Genomic DNA, 19,232 nt, shown 5'->3' with positions numbered 1-19,232 from the left:
TATCTATCACCTCATGTACTTAATATTTTCTGTTGATGAGAGCACTTAAAATGCATCAAAATGTGTTCTGGTTTTTGATTGTTTCAACTTCCTTTTCTTTTTAATTACAACTTAAATTTCAAAGACTTTTATTATGAAGGTTGTAAACAATGTATTTCTTTCTTAATATCCTCAATTACACATTTTCAGCATTTAATATCAATGTAATTTTAGAATTTTTATTTTTAAAGACAGGATCTCACTCTGTCACCCAGGCCAAAGTGCAGTGGCATGATCATAGTTAGCTGCAGGCTTGAACTCCTGGGCTCAAGTGATCCTCCCACCTCAGCCTCCTGAGTAGCTAGGACTCAGATGTGCAACACTATGCCCAGCTAATTTTTTTTAATTTTTATTTTTGTAGAGCTAGGGTCTCATGTTTCCCAGGCTGGTCTAGATCTCCTGGGTTGAAGCAATCTTCCCACCTCAGCCTCCCAAAGTGCTGGGATAATAGGCATGAGCCACCATGCGTGGCCTAACTTTAGAATTTTTAAAATAACGTTGTATTAATCTTCTGGGTCTGGATGAAACCAGAATCACGGAGTTAGAAATACAAGGAATGTTGAAACCATTACCAAGCGTTGAGGCAAATGGCAATTTCATTATGCAAAGGAGGAGAAAACCCAGAGTCAGTGGTGTCCATCCAGGACTGAAAACTACATTACAGTTGAGAGATAAAGTGGTACATCAGAACCAAGAGTAACAAGGCATCATGATAAGAAAAACAGCCACCATTTGTGGACCATCACTAGTTCCAGGCATTACACTCAGGCACTAGATAAGCAGGTAGGATTCCAGAACACTGCTGTTGAAAGTCAGAGCAAGAGATTGTTATGTGCATGAAGGAAATTATCAGAAAAGCAACTAGTCAAATGGGACAAAGAGTTCATTCTAGTATATACCATATCATTAGAGTTCAGTGACTCACAGAAAGAGATATAACAATACAAATGAATTAGTAAAAAAAAAAAATCTGAACATTCTCAGCATTCTCTTCTTCCTTATCTGGTAGCTTAATTAATCGTTTTCAAAGAGATTTGTCCTAGACTCCCCTTTCAGTTAATACATTTTCCCTGGGTGAGCCTATCCACTCACATAGTTCCAAAAGCTGATGACTCTAAAACCTACATCTCTGGCTCAGATCCCTCTCTTGCTTTACATACCCAGCTTTCTATTGCCTAGGAAGAATCTGGAAGTCTTATAGGCTGCTCAATTTCTCCGTGTTCAAAATCTAACTCATCACAACCATTTTCCCTACACAAAGCCTCCTACTCCTGGCTCACTCTCTCGGTGGTGCCACTATCCGGCCAGCTGCTCAAGCCATAAACCTGAGAGTCATTGTTGACTCCTGTCTCCCTTAAGCCCTTATATTCAATCTATTACCAAGTCCCATCAATAATAGCTTCTAAATATTTCTCAAATAATTTACTTCTCACCATCTCCAATACCCTTTCACTCATCTTAGCAATACTGTCTTTCTTCTGGACTACTGAAAAAAGCCTTTTGTATCTGTCTTTGGCCCTCTAGTCTTGCCTCCTCTCCAATACTTTCTCCTCACTGAAGAATGGGTTTTGGTCAATTTATTTCTTTTCTTTCTCTTTTTCTTTTGGAGACGGAGTCTTGCTCTCTCGCCCAGGCTGGAGTGCAATGGTGCGATCTCCACTCACTGCAACCTCCACCTCCTGGGTTCAAGCGATTCTACTGCCTCAGCCTCCCAAGTAGCTGGGATTACAGGTGCCCGCCACCACGCCTGGCTAATTTTTGTATTTTTAGCAGAGACGGGGTTTCGCCACATTGGCCAGGCTGGTCTCGAATCCCTGACCTCAGGTGATCCGCCTGCCTTGGCCTCCCAAAGTGCTGGGATTACAGGCATGAGCCACTGTGCCTGGCCTATTTCCTTTCTTAAAACCCTTCAATAACTCCACATTGCCCTTGGGATAAAGTCCAAGGCTCAGAGAGATTTTGACCATATATACCATTCTGGTCTCATTTTATGTCTCCTGGCACTTCTGTTCTAAGCCATTCAAACCACTTTCATTTGTTTGAATGGGCGTCCTATACCTTTCCTCCTAGCCTTTGCACGGGCTCCTCCCTCTCTTTACCTCAACAGCTACTGGTAATCCCTTAGTTCTCAGTTTAGAGATTACCTCCTCCAGAAAGCTTTTCCTGACTCCCAAGTTTGATAAGGTATCTCTTCTCTATTTTCCCTTCACATCTTTTATTTCCTTCACCACAGCAAAGTAGCACTCTAACCTTGTACTTTACCTATTTCCCTCATTATGCTATAAATTTCATGAAGGCAGCAACACTGTTGCCTGCTGACCATTGTATTCCTGCAACTTAGCACAGTGTCCAGTACAAAGTAGTTGCTTACAGATGTATGCTAATTAAGGGAAAGAGCAAAGAGACAAGGATTATCAACTTCAGAAGCCATGGCATAATCTGACTAATGTGAAACTTTTGGTATAAATCAATCGATCAAATCCATTAGCTTGAAGGGACTAGAGAAGTCCCTTTGTTCAATCTCCCACTCAATGTTAAAATCCCTACTACCTCATCTCTTAAACAGAGCTCTCTATCTTTTCTATGTGAATACTTTAAAGGATGTATTATTTTGCAAGACAGTTAATCCCATTGATGGCTATATCTATTTTTTGTCTTTCTCATACTTGAACACTTTCCTGTTATAACTTTAATCCATTCCTCTGCCTTCTTTCTTTTATCTATGTTCTGTTTTTTGAGCGACACAAAATGAGTCTTTTCCTTTTTACATATAAGAACACTTCCAAGTATTTGAAGGGTGTTGTCGTGTGCTTCCTAAACCATTAATTCTCAAGCTTTCATTTGCAATGGAATTGCCTAGGGAGCAGGTTAAATATGGAGATTTCCTGGTCCCACCTTCCAAGACTCACATTCAATAGGTCTGGTATGAATCCTAGGAAAATACTTTTTTTTTTTTTTTTTTGAGGTAGGGTTTTGCTTTGTTACCCAGGCTGGAGTGCAGTGGTGTGAACACAGTTTACTGCAGCCTCAAACTCCCGGGCTCCAGCAATCCTTCTGATAGGGACAGGAGGCAGTGAAATTCTGGGCAGAAGAGGGCAGGTCCCCAGCGAGGGCCCCACACTCAAGCTGAAAAGCCTGATACCGCAGCCCAGAGTGAGAATATACATCCCTGTTTTCCCTCTCGAATGTTGTCTTTTCCAAAACCATCCATGGCCCATCCTGCCCCCAATCCTGTGCCCCTAAAAACCTCAGGTTCAGCTGGCAGAGAGAGGATAAGCAGCTGGACGTCAGAGACTATGGTTTGATGTCGGAGAGAAGCAGCTTGACTTCAGAGGGACAGCTTGACAGCATAGCTTTGAAGAGGAGTATGACAGGGGATGGCTGGACTTCAGGGGAGGATTGCTTTCCTGCCCCATCCCCTTTTCAACTCCCCATCCCACTGAGAGCCACTTGTATTGGCAATAAAATCTCCCCATTTGCCATATTCAGTTTGTTCGTGTGACCTCATTTTTCCTGGTTGCTGGACAAGAGCTCAGAGCCATGAGTGTGGATACAAGAGGGCCCACTGAGCTATTAACACTTAAGCTGTCCACGGATGGCAGAGCTAAAAGAACACTGACTGTAACATTCCCTGTGGGGCCTCAGGGGTCATGGTCACCCTACTAGATGCTGCCATGGGGCCCCGCAAGGAGTTTGCTCTTGTCGGTGCCCAAAAGCACTCACCCTGGCTCCTGCACCCACTCACCTGCATTCTCCCTCCTGCAAGTGGTGGAGGGCTGCGGGCTGAGTAAGCAAGGCACCTCGTCACGAGACCCATGAAGGGGTCAGGGAAATATCCTGCTTCACTCCCACCTCAGCCTCCTGAGGAGCTGGGACTACAGGCGTGCACCACCATGCATGGCTAATTTTTATATTATTTTCGTAGAGACGGGGATTCGCCATGTTGCCCAGGCTGGTCTTAGATGGCTGAGCTTAAGCAATCTGCCCACCTCAGCCTCCCAAAGTGCTAGGATTACAGGCGTGAGCCACTGTGCCCAGCAAATATAAAATTTTAACAAGCACACTAGATCGTTTTGATGCAGATAGTCCACAGACTACTTGTCACAAAACACTGCCTAGGCAAAAATATTTTTTAAATGTTTCAATAAATAGTACTTATAAAATTTAATCCTCAAAGTCACTGGATATTTGTATCTATTCTCTTTAGGTGTAGTCCCCACAATGAAACCAAATATTCAGGTGTATTTTGACTAATTAGAAGTGGACTTAGGATATTATCACATTTAATCTGATTTATGTTCTACTGAAACTGTCCACAATTATCTTAACAATTTTTAGTAGACTTGGTCACATTATTTACTCTGTGATTGTGTTGTTAACTGAAACCTTTTAGGGCAGGAATGAGTTTCAGGAATGGATGACTCAAAGCTCACAAATATGTAAGCAAAACAGAAGCAAGACACTCTTCTGTGATAATTTGCATCCACTCCTCTACCTTCTTTCTTTCATCCAAGTTCTGTCTTCTTGAGCAACACAAAACTAATCTTTTTATTTTTCCATATAAGAACACTTCCAGGCCGGGCGCGGTGGTTCACGCCTGTAATCCCAGCACTTTGGGAGGCCGAGGCGAGTGGATCACGAGGTTAGGAGATCAAGACCATCCTGGCTAACACGGTGAAACCCCGTCTTTACTAAAAATACAAAAAAATTAGCTGGGCGTGGTGGCGGGCGCCTGTAGTCCCAGCTGAGGCTGAGGCTGGAGAATGGCGTGAACCTGGGAGGCGGAGCTTGTGGTGAGTCGAGATCGCGCCACTGCACTCCAGCCTGGGCGACAGAGCAAGACTCCGTTTCAAACAAAACACAACAAAAACACTTCCAAATATTTGAAGGATGTTGTCATGTACTTCCTAAATCATTATTTCTCAAGCCTTAATGTGCAACAGAATTGAATGGGATGTGTGAATGGGATGAGATGACAGTAGATGAAAGTTTATCCTGAGAGCGGTAGCAATATGTAGTATTCCCACCAAAGGTGGCACACAGGCTTCTCAGTAACTCCAGTTCCCCTTTCCCACAGCCCATCAGGTTTTTCACAGCCAGCCATTTGCAAGAACTACTGCTCACTGTCACCTACTTATCTTCTGTCTGCAATCAGCAGATTAAAATCTGCTTTGCCTCTTATTAGAAATCTAGTAGACCTGCTGTCCATCCTTTTAACCCACAAAAAAAATCAGAATTCTGTAATCAGTCTTCCTTATTCCAAACCCTGCCACATGAGGAGGAGTTGGAACCTTGGCATGCTTCTTTAAAAATGTGTTTGATGTCTAACAGATTACTGAGGGAGGGTACCTTGACATATTTGTTGAGGATTATCTAAAACTCTAAAAATAGCTATAAGCACAATTCTTTCACATGCATACAATTTGAATAGGCCTGGAAAGATGCTTTTAAGCTCATAAAAGTGTCATAGACTGTTATGAATTGGCTTTACATGCCTCAATACACCCAGTGTACAGATTAGCACTTTCTGTTACGACACCCAGGCTCTGTGCCTTCTACTCTAAACAGCAGGAAAAATTTATGAGCTAGAAAACCTCTCTTGGATTTGGCCTTAGGGAAGTAAGGAGTGGAATTTTGTTGCTCACAAGGCTAGAGTGTGAGGCTCCCAGGAATCAGGGAGTGGGGGGCATAGTTACATTAAGTGAAAACACAGGATTGCAAATAACAAAACTTTGAAACACAGCAACCTTATGTTGAATGCAAGGATAGAGAGATGATCGCAACTGTGATGTGGGGAGAGGAGAACTTAGAATGTGGTTTTGAGGAAAAAAAGGATCACACTATTGCAGACATTAGGATTAAATGATTTCAATGATCACACACATACATGTGTGCCTCAAAAAGAGTTGGCATTAGACTCTTTCAAGTGGTACCTAGAAGCCAGATATGAGGTGGAGGTAGTCACCTTTGCATTTCTCTATTCATGGAACAAACATTTTTGAGTATCAAATGTGTGCCAGAACACAAATATGAATTTGATACAGCCTTTTAGAAGTTTTTGTCCAGGTAAGAAGAAACAAGACAATTAAAAGGATGGTCATATACTGTAATAATTTATCTGACAGAGCTAAGCACAGGATGTTTTGAGAACACAGTGAACTGGAGGGAAGCCAACTGATGAGAAGTTGAAGAAAGGCTTTTTGGAGAAGCAATGCCTGAACTGAATCCTAAAAGATGAGTAGGACTTACCTAGAAGGAAGAGTTTGAGGAGGTCATTTTAGTCAGGAGGAACTGCATGGTATGTAAGTATTTCAGCATGGTTAGACTATATAATAAAGTGAAAAGCAAGTGAATGATGAGAGATGAGACCAGAGAAATAGGCAAGAGCCAAATTTGGAAGACCCCATATGCCTTACCAAAGCAGCTGAACTTTCTCCTACAGGCAACAGAGAAGCTGGTAAGTGACCATTTTTGATATTCATTCTGGTAGCAGCATGGAGAATGGAAAGAACCAGAGGCAAGTCCAGTGCAGAGGGACCAGTCAAGAGTGGTAACAGTCGAGGAGAGAGATAACTGGGGTCACAACAAAGGTAGTAGCATAGGGGATGGCAGCAAGGAGATGGGTTTGAGACTATTGAGAAAAACTTTTGTTGTTGCCCTTGTTTTGTATTGTTTTGATTCAAGGCTTACTTTGACTTGGAAGTCAAAGTAGTCAATGTGGTAGCGGCAGAAAGAGGGCAATGGGATAGTGTGATGCAATATCACAAAAGCTTATTCGAGATAAGATATTTGTGAAAAAGAATTAATTCTGAAAGTGCTCTTTTTAAAAATTCCTTGTTTTTTTACTCAGCTTGCAAGAGTAATTATTTGCTGAAGATTGTTTGCTTAGCCTATTGAGGGTTAATAACTCATGTGGTTTAGCATGTTCTAGCAATTTGTGCAGTGGGAATACGGCAAGTTAGGGTCACAGTGAGGGAGAAAGGCTCAGCCAGCTGTCTCTTTTTCTTCTTTACAGAAGCACAAATACCCTCTAAGCAATCCCACAAAAAAGAAGCTTTCCATGCCAGAAATCTGTTTATTTTGCAAAGGAAGAGTCCAGAAGACCATATGGAATGCAATTGATGATGATATTTAGTTCACAATGTGCAAGAACAGTAAGAAGAAATAACCAGAATAAATAATAAATTATTAAGACATGATACAGAATCTCTGAGAATTAAGTTTAAAATACTTTAAAAAGTTTTTAAATTACAGATTGATATAATCATTTAAAAATGAATCTTGTATAAAACAAAAATCAGAATAAATAGTGTACCAGATTATGAAATGAAATTATAATGGGACACAATTATACACAGGACATTGATGAAATTAAATTCTTTATACTAAATAAATTAATCAGGAAGAATTCCATGAAATATTATGTCTGAATGAGAATAGAAAATATCCCAGGCTTAGATTATGTAAATGAAATTATGTGATTATTTTTTAATATGGATGTGAAAGGTGACATAAACATTAAATTAACACTAGATTGCAATGTTAAGGAAATAAGGGATAGAACTAACAATGTGAGAGAAATAAGTGTCTAATCTGTCTCCACGTCCTGTTGAATCCTCCCATAAAATACCTCTTAAATTTGTCTCTTAAACATTTCTAAAACCACTACCTTAGTCTACCAGAAGTTAATCTCTCCCACTCCACTTCTCTATTGAGCGTAATGATGCCAGATCCTCTTTGAGAATCTAATGACTGATGAATCTAATCTAATTTCCTCTTTCTGACTTGAAGGTCTTCCATAACTCAGTTCTATTCCACCTGTGTAAGATATTTCCCATTCTCCCCAACATTCTCCCTTTGCTCTGATCAGGCCATGCTGCATATTGTCCCTAAAATACTGCATGCTCATTTCCGTCTTTGTCCCTTCCTGAGGTGTCATATCCTTTCTGCTTTGCCTGCCCCATCTTCCTTCAAGGCTCAGGTCAAGTTCCAATCCCTTCATAAAGATTTCCTTCACTCTCTTACTTCTCTGATTTCCCAATACAATTTTAGATGGAATCACATACTCTCTAGACAATTTAACTATTTAATATAGGCAAGTTTTACTTCTTCAACTACATTGTAAATTCACTAAGGGGATAATAATGCAATATTACCTCAATCATCCCAACTGAGTTTAGGCCATTTTTATTCTAACATTTTGATACAGTAGATAATGTAGACTATGACATTTGGACCCTAAAGACATTTTGACTTCTCACTTATACATACAAACATTTGGTTCTGAATTACATATCACTGACCCTTTTTGTTGAAGAAGTATATTAAGAATAAACACAGTTCACTCATTTTTTTTTTTTTGAGACAAGAGTCTTGCTCTGTCACCCAGGCTGGAGTGCAGTGGCATGATCTCGGCTCACTGCAACCTCTACCTCCTGGGTTCAAGCGATTCTCATGCCTCAGCCTCCCAAGTAGCTGGGATTACAGGTGCACAACACGACACCTGGCTAATTTTTTTATTTTTAGTAGAGATGGGGTTTCACCACGTTGGCCAGGCTGGTCTTGAACTCCTGGCCTCAAGTGATCCACCTGCCTTGGCCTCCCAAAGTGCTGGGATTACAGGTGTGAGTCATTGTGCCCGGCCAGTTCACTCAGTTTAACTCTTCAACCAATTTTCTATTAAGTTGTATAAGAACATTTTAATATTTCTATATTAAATTTATTTTATGGGAATTTTAATCTTAAACAATCTCTTACATATTAATTTTACAATGAATATTTATCAACCTCAACATTTTTTCTGGAGGTGTAATTGACAAAATAAACTGCACATAATGAAAGTTTACAATTTCGTAAGTTTTGGCATATGTTTACACTCATGCAGCCATCGCTAGGATTAAGATGGTGAATATGCACATCACCCCCAAAAGTTTCCCCATAACTCTTTGCAATTTCTTTTCCCATATTTCCACACCCACATTCCTTCCAGGAAACACATTCATTCTCCGAACAGTGTTTTTCAAAGAGCAGAGGTTTATTTTTAAAAAGAGCAGGACAACCTGGGGGAGCATAGCAAAACCTCATCTCTACAAAAAAAAAAAAAAAAAAAAAATTAGACGGGCCTGGTGGTACGGGGGCCTGTAGTTCCAGCTACTCAGGAGGCTCAGGTGAGAGGACTGCTTGAGCCCAGGAAGTTTGGTTTCTGTCAGTACAGATTAGTTTGCATTTTTTAGAGTTTTATGTAAATGGAATCATACATTTGGGTAGATCATATGGTAAGTGTATGTTTCACATTTTAGTAAACTGCCACACTATTTTCCAAAGTGGTCTTACTATTTCACCTTCCCAACAGCAGTGTATGAGGATTCCAGTTTCTCCACATCCTTGTCAATATTTGGTAAGGCTAAGGCTAATCCTTTGAATTTTAGCCATTCTAGTAGGTGTGTAGTATTATCTCATGTAGTTTTATTTTTGATTTATTTTTTATTTTATTTTATTTTTTGAGACAAGGTCTTGCTCTGTCATCCAGGCTGGCCAGTCTGAAGCACAGTGATGTGATCATAGCTCATTGTTATAGTCTTGACCTCCTGAACTCAAGATATCCTTCTGCCTCAGCCTCCTGAGTAGTGTGAACTACAGGTGTGTGCCACCATGCCAGGCTAATTTTTAAATTTTTTGTAGAGATAAGGTCTTGCTATGTTGCCCAGACTGGTCTTGAACTCCTGAACTCAAGCAATCCTCCTGCCTTAGCCTCCTAAAGCACTGGGGTTACAGGCATTAACCACTGCTCCCAACCTATTTTTCATTTCTTAATGACTAATGATGTTGACGTCTTTTTATGTGCTTATTTATCATTCATGTATTTTCTTTGTTAAAGTGTTAAAATCATTTGCTCCTTTTTTATTGGGTTGTTTGTTTTCTTATTATTGTTTGTGACTCATTACTCTGGAGAGTTGTATGCACAGCGTAGATATAATTCTTTAACCTACACATGATTTTCAAATATTTTTGCTCATTCTGTCATTTGTCTTTTAATTCTCCGAACAGTGTTTTTCAAAGAAGAGAGGTTTATTTTTAAAAAGAGCAGGACAACCTGGGGGAACATAGCAAAACCTCATCTCTACAAAAAAAAAAAAAAAAAAAAAAAATTAGACGGGCCTGGTGGTATGGGGGCCTGTAGTTCCAGCTACTCAGGAGGCTCAGGTGAGAGGACTGCTTGAGCCCAGGAAGTTGAGGCTGCAGTGAGCTGTGATCATGCCTCTGCACTCTAGCCTGGGTGACAGAGGGAGACCTTGCCTCAAAAAAAAAAAAAAAAAAAAAAAAAAGGCAGAGGTTTATAATTCTGATGAAGTCCAATTTCATTTTTTTAAATGACTTACTTAAGAGATCTTTGCTTAAATCAAGGCCACAAATAGTTCTTCCTATATTTTAGGTTTCAGATTTAAGTCTATGATGCATTAGAGATTAGTTTCTACATATGATGTGAGATATGGATTCAAGTTAATCTTTTTTTGCATATGGATATCCAATTCTGCTTAGCGGCATTTGTTGAAACTAGCCTTTTTCCCACTGACTCGTCTTTATACCTCTGTCAAAAGCCATTTGTCCATATGTGTGAGATTATCTTTGGATTTTCTATTCTGTGCCATTGATGGATTTCTCTGTCTTTACAACCAGTACTACACTGTCTAGATTAGTGTAACTTTTCAGTAAGTCTTAAAATCTGGTAGCCTTAGTCTTCCAACTGTGTTCTTTGTTTTCAAATTGTTTTCACTATTCTATATCTTTTGCATTTTCATATGAGTTTGAAAATTAGTTTGTCAGTTTCTACAAAAAGTCCTGCCAAATTTTGGGGACGAATTGACATCACAAAAATATTGATTCTTCTAATCCATGAAACTGATATAGCTCTTCATTTACTTATGTCTTATTTAATTTCTTTTAGCAATGATTTGTAGTCTTCAGCATGCAAGTTTTTACATTTTTGTGAGATTTATACCCAAGTATTTTATATTTTTTGATACTATGGTGAAATATATTTATTTTCATTTAAATTTTTAATTGTCTACTGTTAGGGTATAATATACCATTGATTTTTGTATATTGACTTTCTATGCCAAAACTTTGCTAAACTCGTTTATTTTTTTGTGTAGCTTTTTTGTAGATTCCATTGGATTTTCTGCACAAATGATCATAGAATCTGCAAATAAAAATAGTATTATGGTTTTACTTCTTTCCAATCTGGATGTCATTTTTTCCTTCCTTCTTTCTTTCCTTCCCCTCTTTCTTTCTTTCCTTTCACCCTCCCTGCCTTCCTTCTATCTCTTCTTCCTTCCCTCCCCGTTTCTTTTCCCCCTTCCTCCCCTCCCTCTCTCTTCAACGCCTTTTTTTTTCTCCTCTTTGCCTTCTTTCCTGGAAACTTTAGTACAATGTTCAATGAGTAGTCAGAGTAGACATCCTTGTCTTAATCTTGATCTTAGAGATAAAATATTCAATCTTTCATCACTAAGTTTATTGTTATCTGTAGGTGTTTCACAGATCTTCCTCTTTTTTTCTGGTTGAAGAAGGACGTTTCTTTCTATTCCTAGTTTACACAGAGTTTTTATTAAAAATAATATCGGACTTTTTTTAAAAAAGCTTTTTCTGCATTAATTGAGCTGCTCATATGGCTTTTCTTTTTAGTTTGTTTATATGGTGAATTATACTGTATGATTTTTTAAATGTTAAACCCTACTGGGTCTTGATGTATTCTTCTTTTAATATATTGATACAGTTTGATAAATTTTGGGTTAGATTTTATTTTTAGATATTTTGCATCTATATTCACAAAAGTTATCAGTATGTTGTTTTCTTGTAATGTCTTTGTTTTTTTTTATGACAAGATTGGCCTGGTATAATAAGGTGGTATAATCTTCCTTCTCTTAAATATCCTGGAAGGACTTATATAGAATTGGTATTATTTTGTCCTTAAATGTAGATTTCTTCAGTGAAGCCATCTGGGTCTGGAGTTTTCTTTATGAGAAGTTTTAAAACTATGAATTCAATTTTTAAAATAGATATAGGGCTTCTCAGTCAACCTCTATTTTCTTGAGTGACCCGTCTGTCTTCCAAGGAATTTGTTCATTTAACCTGTTATCAAGTTTATTGCCAAAAAGCCATTCATAATATTCTTTTATTATCACTTTAATGCCTGTAGATTCTGTGGTGATATTCCCTCGTCATTCTTGATATTGGTAATTTGTGTCTTCTCATTTTTTGTCTTAATTAGTCTGTTTAGAGGTTTTTCAGTTTTACTGATCTTCTAAAAAACCAGTATTTCCTTTCATTGATTTTTCTGTATCAATTCACTGTTTGTTCTCTCTCTCTCTTTCTTTCTTTTCCTTTTTTTTTTTTTTTTTTAGACAGGGTTTCACTCTGCCACCCAGGCTGAGGGCAGTGGCATGATTATAACTCATTGCAGTCTTGAATTCCCAGGCTCAAATGATCCTTCCACCTCAGTCTCCTGAGTAACTTAGACTACAGGCCCCTGCTATTATACTCGGCTAATTTTTTATTTTTTGTAGAGATCGGGGGGGTCTCACTATGTTTCCCAGGATGATCTCGAACTCCTCAACACAAGTCATCCTCTAGCCTGGGCCTCAGGATATATTCCTGACAACTTGGATGAACCTAAAGGACATTATGTGAAATAAGTAAACAAGTTGTCAATGGAAACAATTCAGCTATTAAAAAGAATGAAATCCTGTCACTTGTTCTTTTTTTAATCACTTGGATGACAGAATTTGATTATTTTTTAATAGCTGAATTGTATTCCATTGTGTATACATATCACATTTTCTTCATTCATTTGTTGTTGGACACTTAGGTTGATTCCACATCTTGGTTGTTGTGAATAGTTCTGTAATAAACATAAGAGTGCAAATATCTCTTTGACATACTGATTTCATTTCCTTTAGGTACAACATACCCAGTAGTGGGATTACTGGATCATATGGTAGTTATATTTTTAACTTTTTGAGCAACCTCTATACTGTTTCCCAAATTAGCTGTGCTAATTTACACTCCCACCTACAGTGGTTAAGAGATCTCTTTTTTACACACCCTTGCCAGCATTTGTTATCTTTTTTCTTTTTGATAATAGCCTTTCTAACTGCAGTGAGGTGGTATCTCATTCTGGTTTCAATTTGCATTTCTCTGATGGTTAGTGATGTTGAACATTTTTTTCATATACCTGTTGGCCATTTGTATGTCTTCTTTTGAGAAATATCTGTTAAGATCTTTTACCTATTTTCTCTTTGGATTATTTGTTTTCATATTTTCTTGCTATTGAGTTGTTTGTTCCTTACACATTCTGGATATTAACTCCTCGTTAGATGTATTGTATGCAAATATTTTCTATTCTGTGGGTTGCCTGTTTGCTCTGTTGAGTCTTTCCTTTGCTGCACAGAAGCTTTTTAGTATGATGTAATCTCATTTGTCTATTTTTGCTTTTGTTTCTTGTACTTTTGAGGTCTTATCCAAAAATATCCTTGCCCCATCCAATGTCTTGAAGTGTTTCTGCTATGTTTTCTTCTAGTAGCTTCAAAATTTCACATCTTAATATTTAAGTTTTTAATCCATTTTTAGTTGTTTTTTTGTATATGATGATAGATACAGGTTTGGTTTCATTCTTCTGCATATGGATATGCAATTTTCCCAGCACCACTTATTGAAGAGACAGTCTTTTCCCCAGTGTGTGTTTTTGGCAACTTTGTTGAAAATCAGTTGGCTGTAAATGCATGGATTTATTTCTGGGTTGTCTATTCTGTTCCATTGTTCTATGCGTCTTTTCTTAAGCCAATATCATGCTATTTTGGTTACTATAGCTTGGTAATATATTTTGAAGCCAGGCACAATTTATTCTTTGACCTATGACTATGTAAAGTATACTATTTAGTTTCCACATATTTGTGAATCCAAAATTTGTTTCTGTTATTGTGGTCAGAGGGTATACTTTGTATATTTTCAGTTCTTTTGAATTTATTGAGACATGTTTTATGTCCCAGCATATGACCTACCTTGTTAAATGTTCTGTGTGCCTTTGAAAAGACTGTGCACTCTGCTGTTGTATAGAATATTCTATAAATGTCAATTCGGTCAAGTTGGTTTAGTATTGTTCAGGTATTTTATATGCTTACTGATTTTCTGTCTTCCTGTTCCATCAATTATTGTGAGAGAGTTATTGAAATCACTGACTGTAATTGTGGATTTATCTATTGTTCCTTATAGTCCATTGTTGCTTTCTGGATTTTGAAGTTCTGTTATTCATAAAAGTTTTGTTATGTCCTCCTAATGGATTGATCATTTTACCATTGTGAAATGACTTTCTTTATTGCTCTGAAATATTCTTTGCTCTGAAATATACTTTGTCTGATACTAACGTAGCTTTCTTTTGATTAGTGTTAACATGGCATATCTTTTTCCATTTTTCACTTTTTATCTATTTATGTCTTTATATTAAAATGCACTCTTTGTAAGTAGAAAGTAATTAGGTCTTGCTTTCTTATTCAATTTGACCATTTCTGCCTTTTAAATGAGGTTTTATTTACATTTATTAACATTCACATTTAATAATTATTAGTGTGGTTTTGCTTATTTCTATCATCTTGCTATTTATTTTCTGTTTCTCCCACCAGTCTTTTACTTGCTTTTTCCTCTTTTAATGCCTTTTTTTGAATTAAATGTGTATATTTTTACGATTCTATTTTATCTTCTTTGTTGGCTTATTAGCTATAACTCATTGTTTCATTTTTTAGTACTTGCTGTAGGGTTTATAGTATAATTTATCACAGTCTACTTTCAAGTAATATTTTTCCTGTTCACATATATTATAAAAACTTTACATTACTGCATTTCCAGTTTTCCTCTCACAACCTTTTTGTTGGGGTCAATAAACTTTATCTGTAAGGGGCCAAATAAGTTTTCTCAGCTTTGTGAGCCATAGAGTTTCTGTCACTACTCAACTCTGCAATTGCAAAACAGGAGCAATCATAGACAATACGAAGATGAATTAACATGACTGTGTGCCAATAGACCTTTATTTACAAAAATGGATGGTGAGCTGGATTTAGCCCACAGACCCCATAGTTTGCTAACCTTTTCTTTTTGCTTTTGTTTCCATACATTTTACTATCACATCTGTCAGAAACCCATGTTACATTATCATTATTGTTTTTGAAACAGCCATTTATCTTTTAAAGAAATTTAAATAATAAACATTAAAAATATATATTTACCCATGAAGTTACCATTTCCAGTGTTCTTCATTCTTTTGTGTAGATCCATGTTTATGTTTGGTATTGTTCTCCCGCTGTCTGAAGCACTTCCTTTAACATTTCTTTTTTTCTTTTTTTTTTTTTTTTTGAGACAGAGTCTTGCTCTGTTGCCCAGGCTGCAGTGCAGTGGCACGGTCTTGGCTCACTGTAAGCTCTGCCTCCAGGGTTCACGCCATTCTCCTGCCTCAGCCTCCCGAGTAGCTGGGACTACAGGCGCCCGCCACCATGCCCGGCTAATTTTTTGTATTTTTAGTAGAGAGAGGGTTTCACTGTGTTAGCCAGGATGGTCTCGATCTCCTGACCTTGTGATCCACCTGCCTCGGCCTCCCAAAGTGCTGGGATTACAGGCGTGAGCCAAACATTTCTTATAGTATAAGTCTGTTGGTGATGAATACTTTCAGCTTTTCTATGTTTGAAAAACATCTCTTTTTTTATCCTTCATTTTTGAAGGGCTTTTTTAGTGGATACGGAACCCTAGGTTGACAGTTTATTCCCCCATATTTTAAAGATGTTGCTCCTATATCTTCTTACTTGCATTGCTTCTATCTACTGTAATCTTTAGCTTTTTTCTCTGTACACAATGTATCTTTTACTCTGGCTGCTTTTAAGCTTTCTTCTTTGTCATTGGCTTAGGGCAATTCAGTTATGATATGCCTTGGTGTAGTTGTCTTTGTATTTCTTTTGCTTGGGGTTAATTGAGCTTCTTGGATGAGTTAGTTTATCATTTCCATCAAATGGGAAAAAAAGTTTTTCATTATTTCTTCAAAAACTTTTTTGTCACTTACCTCTCTTGCCTTTTTTTGGCAAGAGGCTCCAATTACACACATATTAGGCCAGTTGAATGTGTCTGTTTGCCCTATTTATTTATTTATTTTTGGTCTTTTTTAAATCTCTGTGTTTCATTTTAAATAGCTTCTATAACTATGTCTTTATTATCACTAATCTTTTGTTCCACAATGTCTAATCTGCAGTTAATCTCACCTTGTTATTTTTCATCTTGGTCATTGTAATTTTTATGTCTAGACTAATCTTTTCTTCCAAAATGCCTAATCTGTAGTTAATCACATCTTGTTATTTTTCACATCTTGATTATTGCAGTTTCCATGTCTAGATGTTCAGTTGGGTCTTTTTAAAAATTGTGCATGTCTCTACTATAGGTTTTAACATATAGAACACAGTTATAATGACTGTTGATATATCTATGTGTGGTAATTTTAACATCTGTATCCATTTTAGGCTGTTTTCAATTGATGGATTTTCTCCTTGCCATGGGTCATATTTTTCTGTTCCTTTGCATGTATGGTGATTTTTTCACTGGATGCCAGAAATTGTTAATTTTATCTTTCTGCTTGCTGGATATTTTTGTATTGCTGTAAAATTCTTGAACTGTTTTCACAGTTAAGTTACTTGGAAACTGATCCTTTTAACTCTTACTTTTAAGATTTGTTAGGCCAAACCACAGCAGTGTTTAGTTTAGGGTTAATTATTCCCCACTACAAAGGCAAGATCCTTCTCGGTTCTGTACTCAATACCCACAAATTATAAGGTTTTCCAGTCTGTTTATAGGAATGTGTGCTAATCCCTGCCGTGTGTGAGTTCCAAACACTGTTACCTTTACTCATTTTGGAGGGCTGTTTCCTGAGCCTTGGGTAGTTTTCTCATATTCTGATGAATATTTAAGGTAGACTCTGCATATCTCCTGAGTTCTCTGTGTAGCTCTCTCCTATCCAGTGAACTATTCTGCAAATTGTAGCTGTCTTGGTGTCCATGAAATCTCAGTTTTCTGTCCTAAAATTAGGTTGCCCTCCAGGTTCTGCCTGGATTTCCCCTCCTTGCTTCATGGCCTGGAAACTCTCTTAAAGCAGTAAGATTGGGCATTTGCAGGTCTCACCTCCTTTGTGTCCCATAACTCAGGTGTTACTGTTTTTGTTGCTTGATGTTCGGTGTCTTGAAAACCACTGTCTCATATACTTTGTCTAAGTTTTTGGTTATTTCAGGTGGGAGGGTAAATCCAGTCCCTGTTTTTCCATGTTGGCTTATAGCAGAAGAACCAACACTGTTTTTTGGGTCATATATAATATAGTAAAAGTATTAGAAAACTTAACATACCCAGCCCTGACAATGTTCTTGCATATATTATTGTTGACAATATAAATTGGTACAAACCTTTTGGAAAGAAACTTGGCAATACTTACTAAACTTTTTTTTTTTTTTTTGACAGAGTGTCACTCTCTTGCCCAGGCTGGAGAGCAGTGGCGCGATCTTGGCTCACTTTCTGCCTCCCAGGTTCACACCATTCTCCTGCCTCAGCCTCCCTAGTAGCTGGGACTACAGGCATCCGCCACCACGCCCGGCTAATTTTTTTGTGTATTTTTAGTAGAGACAGGGTTTCACAGCATTAGCCAGGATGATCTTGATCTCCTGACCTTGTGACCCACCTGCCTCGGCCTCCCAAAGTGCTGGGATTACAAGCGTGAGCCACCGCGCCTGGCCAATACTCACTAAAATATTTTAAAATATTTCATCCCAGCATTTTGGGAGGCCAAGGTGGGAGAAACATTTGAGCCCACGTGTTTGAGACCAGCCTGGGCAACATGATGAGACCTGTCTCTACAAAAAATAAAAATTAGCCTGGCGTGGTAGCATGTGCCTATGGTCCCCGCTACTTGGGAAGTTGAGGAAGGAGGATAAGTTTGAGCCCGGGAGGTCAAGGCAACAGTGAGCTGTGTTCACGTCACTGCACTCTAGCCTGAGCAACAGACCAAGACCCTGTCTAAATAAATAAATAAATAAATAAATGTGTGTGTGTGTGTGCATATATATATATATTTCTACTGTATGATTAACTGGTCTTGAAATCTAGCATACAGAAATATAAATAAAATTTTTTTTCATAATATCTTAATAACAAGGTTATACATAATAAAGGAATATTGGTAAGAACTCAAATAGCAAATAATAACTGCACAGGTCAAGTAGTGTATGATTATGTAATATAGGGTAATACATATCATATAGCAGGGGTCCCAAAGCCCTGGGTGACAAACTGGTACTGGGCCACATAACAGGAAGTGAGTGGCTAGTGAGCGAGCAAAGCTTCATCTGTATTTACAGCCGCACCCCATCACTTGCATTACCACCGGACCTCCGCCTCCTGTCAGATCAGCAGTGGCATTAGATTCTCATAGGAGTATGAACCCTACTGAGAACTTCGTATGCAAGGGATCTAGGTCATACACTCCTTATGAGAATCTAACATCCGATGATCTGTCCCTGCCTCCCATCATCCCAGATGGGACCATCTAGTTTCAGGAAAACAAGCTCAGGACTCCCACTGATTCTACATTATGGTAAATTGTGTATTTCATTATATATTACAATGTAATAATAATAGAAATAAAGTTTACAATAAATATAATACGCTTGAATCATCCTGAAACCACCCCCCCACCCAACACCAACTGGTCTGTGGAAAAATTGTCTTCCATGAAACCTGTCCCTGGTGCCAAAAAGGTTGAGGACTGCTGTTATATGGCATATAGTATATGATTATAATATCTCTAAAGAGTATATCGCAATAAAAATAAATGCTTATAATATTTATAAATAAAATAGATAATGAAATAAGAATTTGTGCTAATAGGAAAACGTAGAACCAAATATATAAACATATCATCACCAGATACAACGAAATGGTTGTATTTGGGAACTGGGTTTATGAGTAAGTTTTCATAACGAAGAAAAAACCTTGAAAAAGTTTGTGATAATCTTAGGTTTATGATACTTTAAAAAAGAAGCCAGTCTATTTAAGTCCATGTAAGAAAGTAGGTTGATTTGAAGTTCAATGGAAGTTGTTAACGAGCAAACTTAGTAATTTTA

At 37.8% G+C, this 19,232-nt stretch overlaps 1 protein-coding gene across 1 annotated transcript in view; it reads left to right on the top strand.

Annotated features, from left to right (window-relative positions):
- Positions 1-19,232, top strand: part of LRCH2 (leucine rich repeats and calponin homology domain containing 2) — a 149,286-nt gene that overhangs the window by 1,362 nt on the left and 128,692 nt on the right. The window contains exon 2 of the mRNA XM_054472338.2: positions 6,165-6,496. The gene's annotated coding sequence lies outside the window, so the exon portion shown is untranslated. The remainder of the gene's footprint in view (positions 1-6,164; positions 6,497-19,232) is intronic.

The sequence above is a fragment of the Pongo pygmaeus genome, chromosome X, assembly GCF_028885625.2.
Source record: "Pongo pygmaeus isolate AG05252 chromosome X, NHGRI_mPonPyg2-v2.0_pri, whole genome shotgun sequence".
NCBI classification, from domain to species: Eukaryota; Metazoa; Chordata; class Mammalia; order Primates; family Hominidae; genus Pongo; species Pongo pygmaeus.
This window is presented reverse-complemented; position numbering and strand designations above follow the sequence as displayed.